The sequence below is a fragment of the Carassius gibelio genome, chromosome B22 (genome assembly GCF_023724105.1).
Source record: "Carassius gibelio isolate Cgi1373 ecotype wild population from Czech Republic chromosome B22, carGib1.2-hapl.c, whole genome shotgun sequence".
NCBI lineage: Eukaryota > Metazoa > Chordata > Actinopteri > Cypriniformes > Cyprinidae > Carassius > Carassius gibelio.
Genome location: NC_068417.1, coordinates 39,827,480 through 39,844,809, shown reverse-complemented (window position 1 = coordinate 39,844,809; position 17,330 = coordinate 39,827,480). Strand labels below are relative to the sequence as shown.

Sequence of the window (17,330 nt, the reverse complement as noted above, 5' to 3'; positions counted from 1 at the left end):
CAAGACTGCTGCAAAGAGAGGGCTATTTAAAGACCGACCAATCTAATCACAAGTACATTATATAAGTAGGAAAGAAAACCCGAAAGCTTAAAGCACCTGGTATTCCTAGGCAGTCTCTCATCAAAGTACTAACCAGACCTAAACCTGCTAAGATTAAGAGATCGGGCATTGACTCTATTTTTTGGCAAAATTATTATATACTAAGTGAAAAATTTCCAAAAAGCTTACAGCACCTGTTATTCCGAGGCGGTCTACCATCCAAGTACCAACCAGGCCCAAACCTGCTTAGCTTCCGAGATCAGACGAGATGGGGCATAGCCAGGTTGGTATGAACGTAAGCAAAGACTGCTGCAAAGAGAGGGCTATTTAAAGACCGACCAATCTAATCACCAGTACATTATATAAGTAGGAAAGAAAACCCAAAATCTTAAACCACCTGGTATTCCTAGGCAGTCTCTCATCAAAGTACTAACCAGACCTAAACCTGCTAAGATTCAGAGATCGGGCATTGACTTTTTTTTTTTTTTTTTTTTTTTTTTTTAATGAAAGATTATTATATAATTCGTGAAATTTTCCAAAAGATTAAAGCACCTGGTATTCCCAGGCAGTCTCCCATCCATGAAGTAAACCATGCCCGAACCTGCTAATATTCAGAGGTCGGGCATTGACTATATTTTTTGGCAAAATGATTATATACTAAGTGAAAAATGTCCAAAAAGCTTACAGCACCTGTTATTCCGAGGCGGTCTCCCATCCCAGTACCAACAAGGCCCAAACCTGCTTAGCTTCCGAGATCAGACGAGATGGGGCATAGCCAGGTTGGTATGACCGTAAGCCAAGACTGCTGCAAAGAGAGGGCTATTTAAAGACCGACCAATCTAATCACCAGTACATTATATAGGTAGGAAAGAAAACCCAAAAGCTTAAAGCACCTGGTATTCCTAGGCAGTCTCTCATCAAAGTACTAACCAGACCTAAACCTGCTAAGATACAGAGATCGGGCATTGACTTTTTTTTTTTTTTTTTTTAATGAAAGATTATTATATAATTTGTGAAATTTTCCAAAAGATTAAAGCACCTGGTATTCCCAGGCAGTCTCCCATCCATGAAGTAAACCATGCCCGAACCTGCTAATATTCAGAGGTCGGGCATTGACTATATTTTTTGGCAAAATTATTATATACTAAGTGAAAAATGTCCAAAAAGCTTACAGCACCTGGTATTCCCAGGCGGTCTCCAATCCAAGTACTAACCAGACCTAAACCTGCTAAGATTCAGAGATCAGGGCTTTGACTCTATTTTTTGGCAAAATGATTATATACTAAGTGAAAAATGTCCAAAAAGCTTACAGCACCTGTTATTCCGAGGCGGTCTCCCATCCCAGTACCAACAAGGCCCAAACCTGCTTAGCTTCCAAATTCAGACGAGATGGGGCATAGCCAGGTTGGTATGACCATAAGCCAAGACTGCTGCAAAGAGAGGGCTATTTAAAGACTGACCAATCTAATCACCAGTACATTATATAGGTAGGAAAGAAAACCCAAAAGCTTAAAGCACCTGGTATTCCTAGGCAGTCTCTCATCAAAGTACTAACCAGACCTAAACCTGCTAAGATTCAGAGATCGGGCATTGACTTTTTTTTTTTTTTTTTTTTTTTTTAATGAAAGATTATTATATAATTCGTGAAATTTTCCAAAAGATTAAAGCACCTGGTATTCCCAGGCAGTCTCCCATCCATGAAGTAAACCATGCCCGAACCTGCTAATATTCAGAGGTCGGGCATTGACTATATTTTTTGGTAAAATTATTATATACTAAGTGAAAAATGTCCAAAAAGCTTACAGCGCCTGGTATTCCGAGGCGGTCTCCCATCCAAGTACTAACCAGACCTAAACCTGCTAAGATTCAGAGATCAGGGCATTGACTCTATTTTTTGGCAAAATTATTATATACTAAGTGAAAAATGTCCAAAAAGCTTACAGCACCTGGTATTCCGAGGCGGTCTCCCATCCAAGTACCAACCAGGCCCAAACCTGCTTAGCTTCCGAGATCAGACGAGATGGGGCATAGCCAGGTTGGTATGACCTGTTATTCCGAGGCGGTCTCCCATCCCAGTACCAACAAGGCCCAAACCTGCTTAGCTTCCGAGATCAGACGAGATGGGGCATAGCCAGGTTGGTATGACCGTAAGCCAAGACTGCTGCAAAGAGAGGGCTATTTAAAGACCGACCAATCTAATCACCAGTACATTATATAGGTAGGAAAGAAAACCCAAAAGCTTAAAGCACCTGGTATTCCTAGGCAGTCTCTCATCAAAGTACTAACCAGACCTAAACCTGCTAAGATTCAGAGATCAGGGCTTTGACTCTATTTTTTGGCAAAATTATTATATACTAAGTGAAAAATGTCCAAAAAGCTTACAGCACCTGGTATTCCGAGGCGGTCTCCCATCCAAGTACCAACCAGGCCCAAACCTGCTTAGCTTCCAAGATCAGACGAGATGGGGCATAGCCAGGTTGGTATGACCGTAAGCCAAGACTGCTGCAAAGAGAGGGCTATTTAAAGACCGACCAATCTAATCACCAGTACATTATATAAGTAGGAAAGAAAACCCAAAAGCTTAAAGCACCTGGTATTCCTAGGCAGTCTCTCATCAAAGTACTAACCAGACCTAAACCTGCTAAGATTCAGAGATCGGGCGTTGACTTTTTTTTTTTTTATTTATTTTTTTTTTATGAAAGATTATTATATAATTCGTGAAATTTTCCAAAAGATTAAAGCACCTGGTATTCCCAGGCAGTCTCCCATCCATGAAGTAAACCATGCCCGAAACTGCTAATATTCAGAGGTCGGGCATTGACTATATTTTTTGGCAAAATGATTATATACTAAGTGAAAAATGTCCAAAAAGCTTACAGCACCTGTTATTCCGAGGCGGTCTCCCATCCAAGTACCAACAAGGCCCAAACCTGCTTAGCTTCCGAGATCAGACGAGATGGGGCATAGCCAGGTTGGTATGACCGTAAGCCAAGACTGCTGCAAAGAGAGGGCTATTTAAAGACCGACCAATCTAATCACCAGTACATTATATAGGTAGGAAAGAAAACCCAAAAGCTTAAAGCACCTGGTATTCCTAGGCAGTCTCTCATCAAAGTACTAACCAGACCTAAACCTGCTAAGATTCAGAGATCGGGCATTGACTCTTTTTTTTTTTTTTTTTAATGAAAGATTATTATATAATTAGTGAAATTTTCCAAAAGATTAAAGCACCTGGTATTCCCAGGCAGTCTCCCATCCATGAAGTAAACCATGCCCGAACCTGCTAATATTCAGAGGTCGGGCATTGACTATATTTTTTGGCTAAATTATTATATACTAAGTGAAAAATGTCCAAAAAGCTTACAGCACCTTGTATTCCCAGGAGGTCTCCAATCCAAGTACTAACCAGACCTAAACCTGCTAAGATTCAGAGATCAGGGCTTTGACTCTATTTTTTGGCAAAATTATTATATACTAAGTGAAAAATGTCCAAAAAGCTTACAGCACCTGGTATTCCGAGGCGGTCTCCCATCCAAGTACCAACCAGGCCCAAACCTGCTTAGCTTCCAAGATCAGACGAGATGGGGCATAGCCAGGTTGGTATGACCGTAAGCCAAGACTGCTGCAAAGAGAGGGCTATTTAAAGACCGACCAATCTAATCACCAGTACATTATATAGGTAGGAAAGAAAACCCAAAAGATTAAAGCACCTGGTATTCCCAGGCAGTCTCCCATCCATGTACTAACCAGGCCCAAACCTGCTAAGATTCAGAGATCGGGCATTGACTCTATTATTTGACAAAATTATTATATACTAAGTGAAAAATGTCCAAAAAGTTTACAGCACCTGGTATTCCCATGCGGTCTCCCATCCAAGTACTAACCAGGCCCAAACCTGCTTAGCTTCCGAGATCAGACGAGATGGGGCATAGCCAGGTTGGTATGGCCGTAAGCCAAGACTGCTGCAAAGAGAGGGCTATTTAAAGACCGACCAATCTAATCACCAGTACACTATATAAGTAGGAAAGAAAACCCAAAAGCTTAAAGCACCTGGTATTCCTAGGCAGTCTCTCATTAAAGTACTAACCAGACGTAAACCTGCTAAGATTCAGAGATCGGGTATTGACTTTTTTTTTGTGTTTGTTTTTTTTAATGAAAGATTATTATATAATTCGTGAAATTTTCCAAAAGATTAAAGCACCTGGTATTCCCAGGCAGTCTCCCATCCATGAAGTAAACCATGCCCGAACCTGCTAATATTCAGAGGTCGGGCATTGACTATATTTTTTGGCAAAATTATTCTATACTAAGTGAAAAATGTCCAAAAAGCTTACAGCACCTGGTATTCCCAGGCGGTCTCCAATCCAAGTACTAACCAGACCTAAACCTGCTAAGATTCAGAGATCAGGGCATTGACTCTATTTTTTGGCAAAATTATTATATACTAAGTGAAATATCCAAAAAGCTTACAGCACCTGGTATTCCGAGGCGGTCTCCCATCCAAGTACCAACCAGGCCCAAACCTGCTTAGCTTCCGAGATCAGACGAGATGGGGCATAGCCAGGTTGGTATGACCGTAAGCCAAGACTGCTGCAAAGAGAGGGCTATTTAAAGACCGACCAATCTAATCACCAGTACATTATATAAGTAGGAAAGAAAACCCAAAAGCTTAAAACACCTGGTATTCCTAGGCAGTCTCTCATCAAAGTACTAACCAGACCTAAACCTGCTAAGATTCAGAGATCGGGCATTGACTTTTTTTTTTGTGTTTGTTTTTTTTAATGAAAGATTATTATATAATTCGTGAAATTTTCCAAAAGATTAAAGCACCTGGTATTCCCAGGCAGTCTCCCATCCATGAAGTAAACCATGCCCGAACCTGCTAATATTCAGAGTTCGGGCATTGACTATATTTTTTGGCAAAATTATTATATACTAAGTGAAAAATGTCCAAAAAGCTTACAGCACCTGGTATTCCCAGGCGGTCTCCCATCCAAGTACTAACCAGGCCAAAACCTGCTTAGCTTCCGAGATCAGACGAGATCGGGCATAGCCAGGTTGGTATGGCCGTAAGCGAAGACTGCTGCAAAGAGAGGACTATTTAAAGACCAGCCAATCTAATCGCCAGTACATTATATAAGTAGGAAAGAAAACCCAAAAGCTTAAAGCACCTGGTATTCCTAGGCAGTCTCTCATCAAAGTACTAACCAGACCTAAACATGCTAAGATTCAGAGATCGGGCATTGACTTTTTTTTTTTTTTTTTTAATGAAAGATTATTATATAATTCGTGAAATTTTCCAAAAGATTAAAGCACCTGGTATTCCCAGGCAGTCTCCCATCCATGTACTAACCAGGCCCAAACCTGCTAAGATTCAGAGATCGGGCATTGACTGTATTATTTGACAAAATAATTATATACTAAGTGAAAAATGTCCAAAAAGCTTACAGCACCTGGTATTCCCAGGAGGTCTCCCATCCAAGTACTAACCAGGCCCAAACCTGCTTAGCTTCCGAGATCAGACGAGTTGGGGCATAGCCAGGTTGGTATGGCCGTAAGCGAAGACTGCTGCAAAGAGAGGGCTATTTAAAGACCAGCCAATCTAATCGCCAGTACATTATATAAGTAGGAAAGAAAACCCAAAAGCTTAAAGCACCTGGTATTCCTAGGCAGTCTCTCATCAAAGTACTAACCAGACCTAAACCTGCTAAGATTCAGAGATCGGGCATTGACTTTTTTTTTTTTTTTTTTTTTTTTTTTAATGAAAGATTATTATATAATTCGTAAAATTTTCCAAAAGATTAAAGCACCTGGTATTCCCAGGCAGTCTCCCATCCATGAAGTAAACCATGCCCGAACCTGCTAATATTCAGAGGTCGGGCATTGACTATATTTTTTGGCAAAATTATTATATACTAAGTGAAAAATGTCCAAAAAGCTTACAGCGCCTGGTATTCCGAGGCGGTCTCCCATCCAAGTACTAACCAGACCTAAACCTGCTAAGATTCAGAGATCAGGGCATTGACTCTATTTTTTGGCAAAATTATTATATACTAAGTGAAAAATGTCCAAAAAGCTTACAGCACCTGGTATTCCGAGGCGGTCTCCCATCCAAGTACCAACCAGGCCCAAACCTGCTTAGCTTCCGAGATCAGACGAGATGGGGCATAGCCAGGTTGGTATGACCGTAAGCCAAGACTGCTGCAAAGAGAGGGCTATTTAAAGACCGACCAATCTAATCACCAGTACATTATATAAGTAGGAAAGAAAACCCGAAAGCTTAAAGCACCTGGTGTTCCTAGGCAGTCTCTCATCAAAGTACTAACCAGACTTAAACCTGCTAAGATTCAGAGATCGGGCATTGACTTTTTTTTTTTTTTTTTTTTTAATGAAAGATTATTATATAATTTGTGAAATTTTCCAAAAGATTAAAGCACCTGGTATTCCCAGGCAGTCTCCCATCCATGAAGTAAACCATGCCCGAACCTGCTAATATTCAGAGGTCGGGCATTGACTATATTTTTTGGCAAAATTATTATATACTAAGTGAAAAATGTCCAAAAAGCTTACAGCACCTGGTATTCCCAGGCGGTCTCCAATCCAAGTACTAACCAGACCTAAACCTGCTAAGATTCAGAGATCAGGGCTTTGACTCTATTTTTTGGCAAAATGATTATATACTAAGTGAAAAATGTCCAAAAAGCTTACAGCACCTGTTATTCCGAGGCGGTCTCCCATCCCAGTACCAACAAGGCCCAAACCTGCTTAGCTTCCGAGATCAGACGAGATGGGGCATAGCCAGGTTGGTATGACCGTAAGCCAAGACTGCTGCAAAGAGAGGGCTATTTAAAGACCGACCAATCTAATCACCAGTACATTATATAGGTAGGAAAGAAAACCCAAAAGCTTAAAGCACCTGGTATTCCTAGGCAGTCTCTCATCAAAGTACTAACCAGACCTAAACCTGCTAAGATTCAGAGATCGGGCATTGACTTTTTTTTTTTTTTTTTTAATGAAAGATTATTATATAATTCGTAAAATTTTCCAAAAGATTAAAGCACCTGGTATTCCCAGGCAGTCTCCCATCCATGAAGTAAACCATGCCCGAACCTGCTAATATTCAGAGGTCGGGCATTGACTATATTTTTTGGTAAAATTATTATATACTAAGTGAAAAATGTCCAAAAAGCTTACAGCGCCTGGTATTCCGAGGCGGTCTCCCATCCAAGTACTAACCAGACCTAAACCTGCTAAGATTCAGAGATCAGGGCATTGACTCTATTTTTTGGCAAAATTATTATATACTAAGTGAAAAATGTCCAAAAAGCTTACAGCACCTGGTATTCCGAGGCGGTCTCCCATCCAAGTACCAACCAGGCCCAAACCTGCTTAGCTTCCGAGATCAGACGAGATGGGGCATAGCCAGGTTGGTATGACCGTAAGCCAAGACTGCTGCAAAGAGAGGGCTATTTAAAGACCGACCAATCTAATCACAAGTACATTATATAAGTAGGAAAGAAAACCCGAAAGCTTAAAGCACCTGGTATTCCTAGGCAGTCTCTCATCAAAGTACTAACCAGACCTAAACCTGCTAAGATTAAGAGATCGGGCATTGACTCTATTTTTTGGCAAAATTATTATATACTAAGTGAAAAATTTCCAAAAAGCTTACAGCACCTGTTATTCCGAGGCGGTCTACCATCCAAGTACCAACCAGGCCCAAACCTGCTTAGCTTCCGAGATCAGACGAGATGGGGCATAGCCAGGTTGGTATGAACGTAAGCAAAGACTGCTGCAAAGAGAGGGCTATTTAAAGACCGACCAATCTAATCACCAGTACATTATATAAGTAGGAAAGAAAACCCAAAATCTTAAACCACCTGGTATTCCTAGGCAGTCTCTCATCAAAGTACTAACCAGACCTAAACCTGCTAAGATTCAGAGATCGGGCATTGACTTTTTTTTTTTTTTTTTTTTAATGAAAGATTATTATATAATTTGTGAAATTTTCCAAAAGATTAAAGCACCTGGTATTCCCAGGCAGTCTCCCATCCATGAAGTAAACCATGCCCGAACCTGCTAATATTCAGAGGTCGGGCATTGACTATATTTTTTGGCAAAATTATTATATACTAAGTGAAAAATGTCCAAAAAGCTTACAGCACCTGGTATTCCCAGGCGGTCTCCAATCCAAGTACTAACCAGACCTAAACCTGCTAAGATTCAGAGATCAGGGCTTTGACTCTATTTTTTGGCAAAATGATTATATACTAAGTGAAAAATGTCCAAAAAGCTTACAGCACCTGTTATTCCGAGGCGGTCTCCCATCCCAGTACCAACAAGGCCCAAACCTGCTTAGCTTCCGAGATCAGACGAGATGGGGCATAGCCAGGTTGGTATGAACGTAAGCAAAGACTGCTGCAAAGAGAGGGCTATTTAAAGACCGACCAATCTAATCACCAGTACATTATATAAGTAGGAAAGAAAACCCAAAATCTTAAACCACCTGGTATTCCTAGGCAGTCTCTCATCAAAGTACTAACCAGACCTAAACCTGCTAAGATTCAGAGATCGGGCATTGACTTTTTTTTTTTTTTTTTTTTAATGAAAGATTATTATATAATTTGTGAAATTTTCCAAAAGATTAAAGCACCTGGTATTCCCAGGCAGTCTCCCATCCATGAAGTAAACCATGCCCGAACCTGCTAATATTCAGAGGTCGGGCATTGACTATATTTTTTGGCAAAATTATTATATACTAAGTGAAAAATGTCCAAAAAGCTTACAGCACCTGGTATTCCCAGGCGGTCTCCAATCCAAGTACTAACCAGACCTAAACCTGCTAAGATTCAGAGATCAGGGCTTTGACTCTATTTTTTGGCAAAATGATTATATACTAAGTGAAAAATGTCCAAAAAGCTTACAGCACCTGTTATTCCGAGGCGGTCTCCCATCCCAGTACCAACAAGGCCCAAACCTGCTTAGCTTCCGAGATCAGACGAGATGGGGCATAGCCAGGTTGGTATGACCGTAAGCCAAGACTGCTGCAAAGAGAGGGCTATTTAAAGACCGACCAATCTAATCACCAGTACATTATATAGGTAGGAAAGAAAACCCAAAAGCTTAAAGCACCTGGTATTCCTAGGCAGTCTCTCATCAAAGTACTAACCATACCTAAACCTGCTAAGATTCAGAGATCGGGCATTGACTTTTTTTTTTTTTTTTTTTTTTTTTAATGAAAGATTATTATATAATTCGTGAAATTTTCCAAAAGATTAAAGCACCTGGTATTCCCAGGCAGTCTCCCATCCATGAAGTAAACCATGCCCGAACCTGCTAATATTCAGAGATCGGGCATTGACTTTTTTTTTTTTTTTTTTTAATGAAAGATTATTATATAATTCGTAAAATTTTCCAAAAGATTAAAGCACCTGGTATTCCCAGGCAGTCTCCCATCCATGAAGTAAACCATGCCCGAACCTGCTAATATTCAGAGGTCGGGCATTGACTATATTTTTTGGCAAAATTATTATATACTAAGTGAAAAATGTCCAAAAAGCTTACAGCGCCTGGTATTCCGAGGCGGTCTCCCATCCAAGTACTAACCAGACCTAAACCTGCTAAGATTCAGAGATCAGGGCATTGACTCTATTTTTTGGCAAAATTATTATATACTAAGTGAAAAATGTCCAAAAAGCTTACAGCACCTGGTATTCCGAGGCGGTCTCCCATCCAAGTACCAACCAGGCCCAAACCTGCTTAGCTTCCGAGATCAGACGAGATGGGGCATAGCCAGGTTGGTATGACCGTAAGCCAAGACTGCTGCAAAGAGAGGGCTATTTAAAGACCGACCAATCTAATCACCAGTACATTATATAAGTAGGAAAGAAAACCCGAAAGCTTAAAGCACCTGGTGTTCCTAGGCAGTCTCTCATCAAAGTACTAACCAGACTTAAACCTGCTAAGATTCAGAGATCGGGCATTGACTTTTTTTTTTTTTTTTTTTTTAATGAAAGATTATTATATAATTTGTGAAATTTTCCAAAAGATTAAAGCACCTGGTATTCCCAGGCAGTCTCCCATCCATGAAGTAAACCATGCCCGAACCTGCTAATATTCAGAGGTCGGGCATTGACTATATTTTTTGGCAAAATTATTATATACTAAGTGAAAAATGTCCAAAAAGCTTACAGCACCTGGTATTCCCAGGCGGTCTCCAATCCAAGTACTAACCAGACCTAAACCTGCTAAGATTCAGAGATCAGGGCTTTGACTCTATTTTTTGGCAAAATGATTATATACTAAGTGAAAAATGTCCAAAAAGCTTACAGCACCTGTTATTCCGAGGCGGTCTCCCATCCCAGTACCAACAAGGCCCAAACCTGCTTAGCTTCCGAGATCAGACGAGATGGGGCATAGCCAGGTTGGTATGACCGTAAGCCAAGACTGCTGCAAAGAGAGGGCTATTTAAAGACCGACCAATCTAATCACCAGTACATTATATAGGTAGGAAAGAAAACCCAAAAGCTTAAAGCACCTGGTATTCCTAGGCAGTCTCTCATCAAAGTACTAACCAGACCTAAACCTGCTAAGATTCAGAGATCGGGCATTGACTTTTTTTTTTTTTTTTTTAATGAAAGATTATTATATAATTCGTAAAATTTTCCAAAAGATTAAAGCACCTGGTATTCCCAGGCAGTCTCCCATCCATGAAGTAAACCATGCCCGAACCTGCTAATATTCAGAGGTCGGGCATTGACTATATTTTTTGGTAAAATTATTATATACTAAGTGAAAAATGTCCAAAAAGCTTACAGCGCCTGGTATTCCGAGGCGGTCTCCCATCCAAGTACTAACCAGACCTAAACCTGCTAAGATTCAGAGATCAGGGCATTGACTCTATTTTTTGGCAAAATTATTATATACTAAGTGAAAAATGTCCAAAAAGCTTACAGCACCTGGTATTCCGAGGCGGTCTCCCATCCAAGTACCAACCAGGCCCAAACCTGCTTAGCTTCCGAGATCAGACGAGATGGGGCATAGCCAGGTTGGTATGACCGTAAGCCAAGACTGCTGCAAAGAGAGGGCTATTTAAAGACCGACCAATCTAATCACAAGTACATTATATAAGTAGGAAAGAAAACCCGAAAGCTTAAAGCACCTGGTATTCCTAGGCAGTCTCTCATCAAAGTACTAACCAGACCTAAACCTGCTAAGATTAAGAGATCGGGCATTGACTCTATTTTTTGGCAAAATTATTATATACTAAGTGAAAAATTTCCAAAAAGCTTACAGCACCTGTTATTCCGAGGCGGTCTACCATCCAAGTACCAACCAGGCCCAAACCTGCTTAGCTTCCGAGATCAGACGAGATGGGGCATAGCCAGGTTGGTATGAACGTAAGCAAAGACTGCTGCAAAGAGAGGGCTATTTAAAGACCGACCAATCTAATCACCAGTACATTATATAAGTAGGAAAGAAAACCCAAAATCTTAAACCACCTGGTATTCCTAGGCAGTCTCTCATCAAAGTACTAACCAGACCTAAACCTGCTAAGATTCAGAGATCGGGCATTGACTTTTTTTTTTTTTTTTTTTTAATGAAAGATTATTATATAATTTGTGAAATTTTCCAAAAGATTAAAGCACCTGGTATTCCCAGGCAGTCTCCCATCCATGAAGTAAACCATGCCCGAACCTGCTAATATTCAGAGGTCGGGCATTGACTATATTTTTTGGCAAAATTATTATATACTAAGTGAAAAATGTCCAAAAAGCTTACAGCACCTGGTATTCCCAGGCGGTCTCCAATCCAAGTACTAACCAGACCTAAACCTGCTAAGATTCAGAGATCAGGGCTTTGACTCTATTTTTTGGCAAAATGATTATATACTAAGTGAAAAATGTCCAAAAAGCTTACAGCACCTGTTATTCCGAGGCGGTCTCCCATCCCAGTACCAACAAGGCCCAAACCTGCTTAGCTTCCGAGATCAGACGAGATGGGGCATAGCCAGGTTGGTATGAACGTAAGCAAAGACTGCTGCAAAGAGAGGGCTATTTAAAGACCGACCAATCTAATCACCAGTACATTATATAAGTAGGAAAGAAAACCCAAAATCTTAAACCACCTGGTATTCCTAGGCAGTCTCTCATCAAAGTACTAACCAGACCTAAACCTGCTAAGATTCAGAGATCGGGCATTGACTTTTTTTTTTTTTTTTTTTTAATGAAAGATTATTATATAATTTGTGAAATTTTCCAAAAGATTAAAGCACCTGGTATTCCCAGGCAGTCTCCCATCCATGAAGTAAACCATGCCCGAACCTGCTAATATTCAGAGGTCGGGCATTGACTATATTTTTTGGCAAAATTATTATATACTAAGTGAAAAATGTCCAAAAAGCTTACAGCACCTGGTATTCCCAGGCGGTCTCCAATCCAAGTACTAACCAGACCTAAACCTGCTAAGATTCAGAGATCAGGGCTTTGACTCTATTTTTTGGCAAAATGATTATATACTAAGTGAAAAATGTCCAAAAAGCTTACAGCACCTGTTATTCCGAGGCGGTCTCCCATCCCAGTACCAACAAGGCCCAAACCTGCTTAGCTTCCGAGATCAGACGAGATGGGGCATAGCCAGGTTGGTATGACCGTAAGCCAAGACTGCTGCAAAGAGAGGGCTATTTAAAGACCGACCAATCTAATCACCAGTACATTATATAGGTAGGAAAGAAAACCCAAAAGCTTAAAGCACCTGGTATTCCTAGGCAGTCTCTCATCAAAGTACTAACCATACCTAAACCTGCTAAGATTCAGAGATCGGGCATTGACTTTTTTTTTTTTTTTTTTTTTTTTTAATGAAAGATTATTATATAATTCGTGAAATTTTCCAAAAGATTAAAGCACCTGGTATTCCCAGGCAGTCTCCCATCCATGAAGTAAACCATGCCCGAACCTGCTAATATTCAGAGATCGGGCATTGACTTTTTTTTTTTTTTTTTTTAATGAAAGATTATTATATAATTCGTAAAATTTTCCAAAAGATTAAAGCACCTGGTATTCCCAGGCAGTCTCCCATCCATGAAGTAAACCATGCCCGAACCTGCTAATATTCAGAGGTCGGGCATTGACTATATTTTTTGGTAAAATTATTATATACTAAGTGAAAAATGTCCAAAAAGCTTACAGCGCCTGGTATTCCGAGGCGGTCTCCCATCCAAGTACTAACCAGACCTAAACCTGCTAAGATTCAGAGATCAGGGCATTGACTCTATTTTTTGGCAAAATTATTATATACTAAGTGAAAAATGTCCAAAAAGCTTACAGCACCTGGTATTCCGAGGCGGTCTCCCATCCAAGTACCAACCAGGCCCAAACCTGCTTAGCTTCCGAGATCAGACGAGATGGGGCATAGCCAGGTTGGTATGACCGTAAGCCAAGACTGCTGCAAAGAGAGGGCTATTTAAAGACCGACCAATCTAATCACAAGTACATTATATAAGTAGGAAAGAAAACCCGAAAGCTTAAAGCACCTGGTATTCCTAGGCAGTCTCTCATCAAAGTACTAACCAGACCTAAACCTGCTAAGATTAAGAGATCGGGCATTGACTCTATTTTTTGGCAAAATTATTATATACTAAGTGAAAAATTTCCAAAAAGCTTACAGCACCTGTTATTCCGAGGCGGTCTACCATCCAAGTACCAACCAGGCCCAAACCTGCTTAGCTTCCGAGATCAGACGAGATGGGGCATAGCCAGGTTGGTATGAACGTAAGCAAAGACTGCTGCAAAGAGAGGGCTATTTAAAGACCGACCAATCTAATCACCAGTACATTATATAAGTAGGAAAGAAAACCCAAAATCTTAAACCACCTGGTATTCCTAGGCAGTCTCTCATCAAAGTACTAACCAGACCTAAACCTGCTAAGATTCAGAGATCGGGCATTGACTTTTTTTTTTTTTTTTTTTAATGAAAGATTATTATATAATTTGTGAAATTTTCCAAAAGATTAAAGCACCTGGTATTCCCAGGCAGTCTCCCATCCATGAAGTAAACCATGCCCGAACCTGCTAATATTCAGAGGTCGGGCATTGACTATATTTTTTGGCAAAATTATTATATACTAAGTGAAAAATGTCCAAAAAGCTTACAGCACCTGGTATTCCCAGGCGGTCTCCAATCCAAGTACTAACCAGACCTAAACCTGCTAAGATTCAGAGATCAGGGCTTTGACTCTATTTTTTGGCAAAATGATTATATACTAAGTGAAAAATGTCCAAAAAGCTTACAGCACCTGTTATTCCGAGGCGGTCTCCCATCCCAGTACCAACAAGGCCCAAACCTGCTTAGCTTCCGAGATCAGACGAGATGGGGCATAGCCAGGTTGGTATGACCGTAAGCCAAGACTGCTGCAAAGAGAGGGCTATTTAAAGACCGACCAATCTAATCACCAGTACATTATATAGGTAGGAAAGAAAACCCAAAAGCTTAAAGCACCTGGTATTCCTAGGCAGTCTCTCATCAAAGTACTAACCATACCTAAACCTGCTAAGATTCAGAGATCGGGCATTGACTTTTTTTTTTTTTTTTTTTTTTTTTTTAATGAAAGATTATTATATAATTCGTGAAATTTTCCAAAAGATTAAAGCACCTGGTATTCCCAGGCAGTCTCCCATCCATGAAGTAAACCATGCCCGAACCTGCTAATATTCAGAGGTCGGGCATTGACTATATTTTTTGGCAAAATGATTATATACTAAGTGAAAAATGTCCAAAAAGCTTACAGCACCTGTTATTCCGAGGCGGTCTCCCATCCCAGTACCAACAAGGCCCAAACCTGCTTAGCTTCCGAGATCAGACGAGATGGGGCATAGCCAGGTTGGTATGACCGTAAGCCAAGACTGCTGCAAAGAGAGGGCTATTTAAAGACCGACCAATCTAATCACCAGTACATTATATAGGTAGGAAAGAAAACCCAAAAGCTTAAAGCACCTGGTATTCCTAGGCAGTCTCTCATCAAAGTACTAACCAGACCTAAACCTGCTAAGATTCAGAGATCGGGCATTGACTTTTTTTTTTTTTTTTTTAATGAAAGATTATTATATAATTCGTAAAATTTTCCAAAAGATTAAAGCACCTGGTATTCCCAGGCAGTCTCCCATCCATGAAGTAAACCATGCCCGAACCTGCTAATATTCAGAGGTCGGGCATTGACTATATTTTTTGGTAAAATTATTATATACTAAGTGAAAAATGTCCAAAAAGCTTACAGCGCCTGGTATTCCGAGGCGGTCTCCCATCCAAGTACTAACCAGACCTAAACCTGCTAAGATTCAGAGATCAGGGCATTGACTCTATTTTTTGGCAAAATTATTATATACTAAGTGAAAAATGTCCAAAAAGCTTACAGCACCTGGTATTCCGAGGCGGTCTCCCATCCAAGTACCAACCAGGCCCAAACCTGCTTAGCTTCCGAGATCAGACGAGATGGGGCATAGCCAGGTTGGTATGACCGTAAGCCAAGACTGCTGCAAAGAGAGGGCTATTTAAAGACCGACCAATCTAATCACAAGTACATTATATAAGTAGGAAAGAAAACCCGAAAGCTTAAAGCACCTGGTATTCCTAGGCAGTCTCTCATCAAAGTACTAACCAGACCTAAACCTGCTAAGATTAAGAGATCGGGCATTGACTCTATTTTTTGGCAAAATTATTATATACTAAGTGAAAAATTTCCAAAAAGCTTACAGCACCTGTTATTCCGAGGCGGTCTACCATCCAAGTACCAACCAGGCCCAAACCTGCTTAGCTTCCGAGATCAGACGAGATGGGGCATAGCCAGGTTGGTATGAACGTAAGCAAAGACTGCTGCAAAGAGAGGGCTTTTTAAAGACCGACCAATCTAATCACCAGTACATTATATAAGTAGGAAAGAAAACCCAAAATCTTAAACCACCTGGTATTCCTAGGCAGTCTCTCATCAAAGTACTAACCAGACCTAAACCTGCTAAGATTCAGAGATCGGGCATTGACTTTTTTTTTTTTTTTTTTTAATGAAAGATTATTATATAATTTGTGAAATTTTCCAAAAGATTAAAGCACCTGGTATTCCCAGGCAGTCTCCCATCCATGAAGTAAACCATGCCCGAACCTGCTAATATTCAGAGGTCGGGCATTGACTATATTTTTTGGCAAAATTATTATATACTAAGTGAAAAATGTCCAAAAAGCTTACAGCACCTGGTATTCCCAGGCGGTCTCCAATCCAAGTACTAACCAGACCTAAACCTGCTAAGATTCAGAGATCAGGGCTTTGACTCTATTTTTTGGCAAAATGATTATATACTAAGTGAAAAATGTCCAAAAAGCTTACAGCACCTGTTATTCCGAGGCGGTCTCCCATCCCAGTACCAACAAGGCCCAAACCTGCTTAGCTTCCGAGATCAGACGAGATGGGGCATAGCCAGGTTGGTATGACCGTAAGCCAAGACTGCTGCAAAGAGAGGGCTATTTAAAGACCGACCAATCTAATCACCAGTACATTATATAGGTAGGAAAGAAAACCCAAAAGCTTAAAGCACCTGGTATTCCTAGGCAGTCTCTCATCAAAGTACTAACCATACCTAAACCTGCTAAGATTCAGAGATCGGGCATTGACTTTTTTTTTTTTTTTTTTTTTTTTTTTAATGAAAGATTATTATATAATTCGTGAAATTTTCCAAAAGATTAAAGCACCTGGTATTCCCAGGCAGTCTCCCATCCATGAAGTAAACCATGCCCGAACCTGCTAATATTCAGAGGTCGGGCATTGACTATATTTTTTGGCAAAATGATTATATACTAAGTGAAAAATGTCCAAAAAGCTTACAGCACCTGTTATTCCGAGGCGGTCTCCCATCCCAGTACCAACAAGGCCCAAACCTGCTTAGCTTCCGAGATCAGACGAGATGGGGCATTTTTTTTTTTTTTTTTTTTTTTTTATTATTAAAAACACAAAATTTTTATACATTCACAGTCTTACATTTGAAGCATATGCGGAAATAGAAAATGTATATATATATATATATATATATATATATATATATATATTAAAAAAAAAAAAAAAAAAAAAAAAAAAAAGAAATAAGGAAATAAAGAAAGTACATAAGTAAGGAGAAAAAAATAAAAATAATAATAATAATAATAAAATAACAAAATTACAATTAAAATCTTTCAGGCAAAATCACATTAAAACCTGACCATGTTTTAATAATGTATGGATTGTTTTCTACAATGTATTTGTCAAATACATC

At 39.9% G+C, this 17,330-nt stretch overlaps 12 non-coding genes and 18 pseudogenes across 12 annotated transcripts; all 30 read right to left on the bottom strand.

Annotated features, from left to right (window-relative positions):
• Positions 1-221: 221 nt before the first annotated feature.
• On the bottom strand, positions 222-340 carry LOC128007161 (uncharacterized; annotated as a pseudogene).
• A 377-nt stretch (positions 341-717) lies between these two features.
• Positions 718-836, bottom strand: LOC128006958 (uncharacterized; annotated as a pseudogene).
• A 506-nt stretch (positions 837-1,342) lies between these two features.
• Positions 1,343-1,461, bottom strand: LOC128007241 (uncharacterized; annotated as a pseudogene).
• A 512-nt stretch (positions 1,462-1,973) lies between these two features.
• Positions 1,974-2,091, bottom strand: LOC128007420 (uncharacterized; annotated as a pseudogene).
• A 323-nt stretch (positions 2,092-2,414) lies between these two features.
• Positions 2,415-2,533, bottom strand: LOC128005965 (5S ribosomal RNA). The gene has a single exon (XR_008178602.1). It is a non-coding gene; the product is annotated as a 5S ribosomal RNA (ribosomal RNA).
• Positions 2,534-2,909: 376 nt separating this feature from the next.
• Positions 2,910-3,028, bottom strand: LOC128007026 (uncharacterized; annotated as a pseudogene).
• A 506-nt stretch (positions 3,029-3,534) lies between these two features.
• On the bottom strand, positions 3,535-3,653 carry LOC128005964 (5S ribosomal RNA). Its single transcript, XR_008178601.1, has one exon. It is a non-coding gene; the product is annotated as a 5S ribosomal RNA (ribosomal RNA).
• Positions 3,654-3,874: 221 nt separating this feature from the next.
• LOC128004908 (5S ribosomal RNA) lies at positions 3,875-3,993 on the bottom strand. The gene has a single exon (XR_008177581.1). It is a non-coding gene; the product is annotated as a 5S ribosomal RNA (ribosomal RNA).
• Positions 3,994-4,502: 509 nt separating this feature from the next.
• Positions 4,503-4,621, bottom strand: LOC128006051 (5S ribosomal RNA). The gene has a single exon (XR_008178685.1). It is a non-coding gene; the product is annotated as a 5S ribosomal RNA (ribosomal RNA).
• Positions 4,622-4,995: 374 nt separating this feature from the next.
• On the bottom strand, positions 4,996-5,114 carry LOC128000256 (5S ribosomal RNA). The gene has a single exon (XR_008173044.1). It is a non-coding gene; the product is annotated as a 5S ribosomal RNA (ribosomal RNA).
• Positions 5,115-5,480: 366 nt separating this feature from the next.
• Positions 5,481-5,599, bottom strand: LOC128004383 (5S ribosomal RNA). The gene has a single exon (XR_008177074.1). It is a non-coding gene; the product is annotated as a 5S ribosomal RNA (ribosomal RNA).
• Positions 5,600-6,113: 514 nt separating this feature from the next.
• Positions 6,114-6,232, bottom strand: LOC128006050 (5S ribosomal RNA). Its single transcript, XR_008178684.1, has one exon. It is a non-coding gene; the product is annotated as a 5S ribosomal RNA (ribosomal RNA).
• Positions 6,233-6,740: 508 nt separating this feature from the next.
• On the bottom strand, positions 6,741-6,859 carry LOC128006957 (uncharacterized; annotated as a pseudogene).
• Positions 6,860-7,364: 505 nt separating this feature from the next.
• Positions 7,365-7,483, bottom strand: LOC128006049 (5S ribosomal RNA). Its single transcript, XR_008178683.1, has one exon. It is a non-coding gene; the product is annotated as a 5S ribosomal RNA (ribosomal RNA).
• Positions 7,484-7,704: 221 nt separating this feature from the next.
• On the bottom strand, positions 7,705-7,823 carry LOC128007159 (uncharacterized; annotated as a pseudogene).
• A 507-nt stretch (positions 7,824-8,330) lies between these two features.
• LOC128007253 (uncharacterized) lies at positions 8,331-8,449 on the bottom strand (annotated as a pseudogene).
• A 507-nt stretch (positions 8,450-8,956) lies between these two features.
• Positions 8,957-9,075, bottom strand: LOC128006956 (uncharacterized; annotated as a pseudogene).
• A 659-nt stretch (positions 9,076-9,734) lies between these two features.
• Positions 9,735-9,853, bottom strand: LOC128006048 (5S ribosomal RNA). The gene has a single exon (XR_008178682.1). It is a non-coding gene; the product is annotated as a 5S ribosomal RNA (ribosomal RNA).
• Positions 9,854-10,361: 508 nt separating this feature from the next.
• LOC128006955 (uncharacterized) lies at positions 10,362-10,480 on the bottom strand (annotated as a pseudogene).
• Positions 10,481-10,985: 505 nt separating this feature from the next.
• On the bottom strand, positions 10,986-11,104 carry LOC128006046 (5S ribosomal RNA). Its single transcript, XR_008178680.1, has one exon. It is a non-coding gene; the product is annotated as a 5S ribosomal RNA (ribosomal RNA).
• A 221-nt stretch (positions 11,105-11,325) lies between these two features.
• On the bottom strand, positions 11,326-11,444 carry LOC128007158 (uncharacterized; annotated as a pseudogene).
• Positions 11,445-11,951: 507 nt separating this feature from the next.
• On the bottom strand, positions 11,952-12,070 carry LOC128007252 (uncharacterized; annotated as a pseudogene).
• A 507-nt stretch (positions 12,071-12,577) lies between these two features.
• Positions 12,578-12,696, bottom strand: LOC128006954 (uncharacterized; annotated as a pseudogene).
• A 659-nt stretch (positions 12,697-13,355) lies between these two features.
• LOC128006045 (5S ribosomal RNA) lies at positions 13,356-13,474 on the bottom strand. Its single transcript, XR_008178679.1, has one exon. It is a non-coding gene; the product is annotated as a 5S ribosomal RNA (ribosomal RNA).
• Positions 13,475-13,695: 221 nt separating this feature from the next.
• On the bottom strand, positions 13,696-13,814 carry LOC128007157 (uncharacterized; annotated as a pseudogene).
• Positions 13,815-14,320: 506 nt separating this feature from the next.
• Positions 14,321-14,439, bottom strand: LOC128006953 (uncharacterized; annotated as a pseudogene).
• Positions 14,440-14,815: 376 nt separating this feature from the next.
• LOC128006952 (uncharacterized) lies at positions 14,816-14,934 on the bottom strand (annotated as a pseudogene).
• A 505-nt stretch (positions 14,935-15,439) lies between these two features.
• LOC128006044 (5S ribosomal RNA) lies at positions 15,440-15,558 on the bottom strand. Its single transcript, XR_008178678.1, has one exon. It is a non-coding gene; the product is annotated as a 5S ribosomal RNA (ribosomal RNA).
• Positions 15,559-15,779: 221 nt separating this feature from the next.
• LOC128007156 (uncharacterized) lies at positions 15,780-15,898 on the bottom strand (annotated as a pseudogene).
• A 506-nt stretch (positions 15,899-16,404) lies between these two features.
• Positions 16,405-16,523, bottom strand: LOC128006951 (uncharacterized; annotated as a pseudogene).
• Positions 16,524-17,330: the final 807 nt, after the last annotated feature.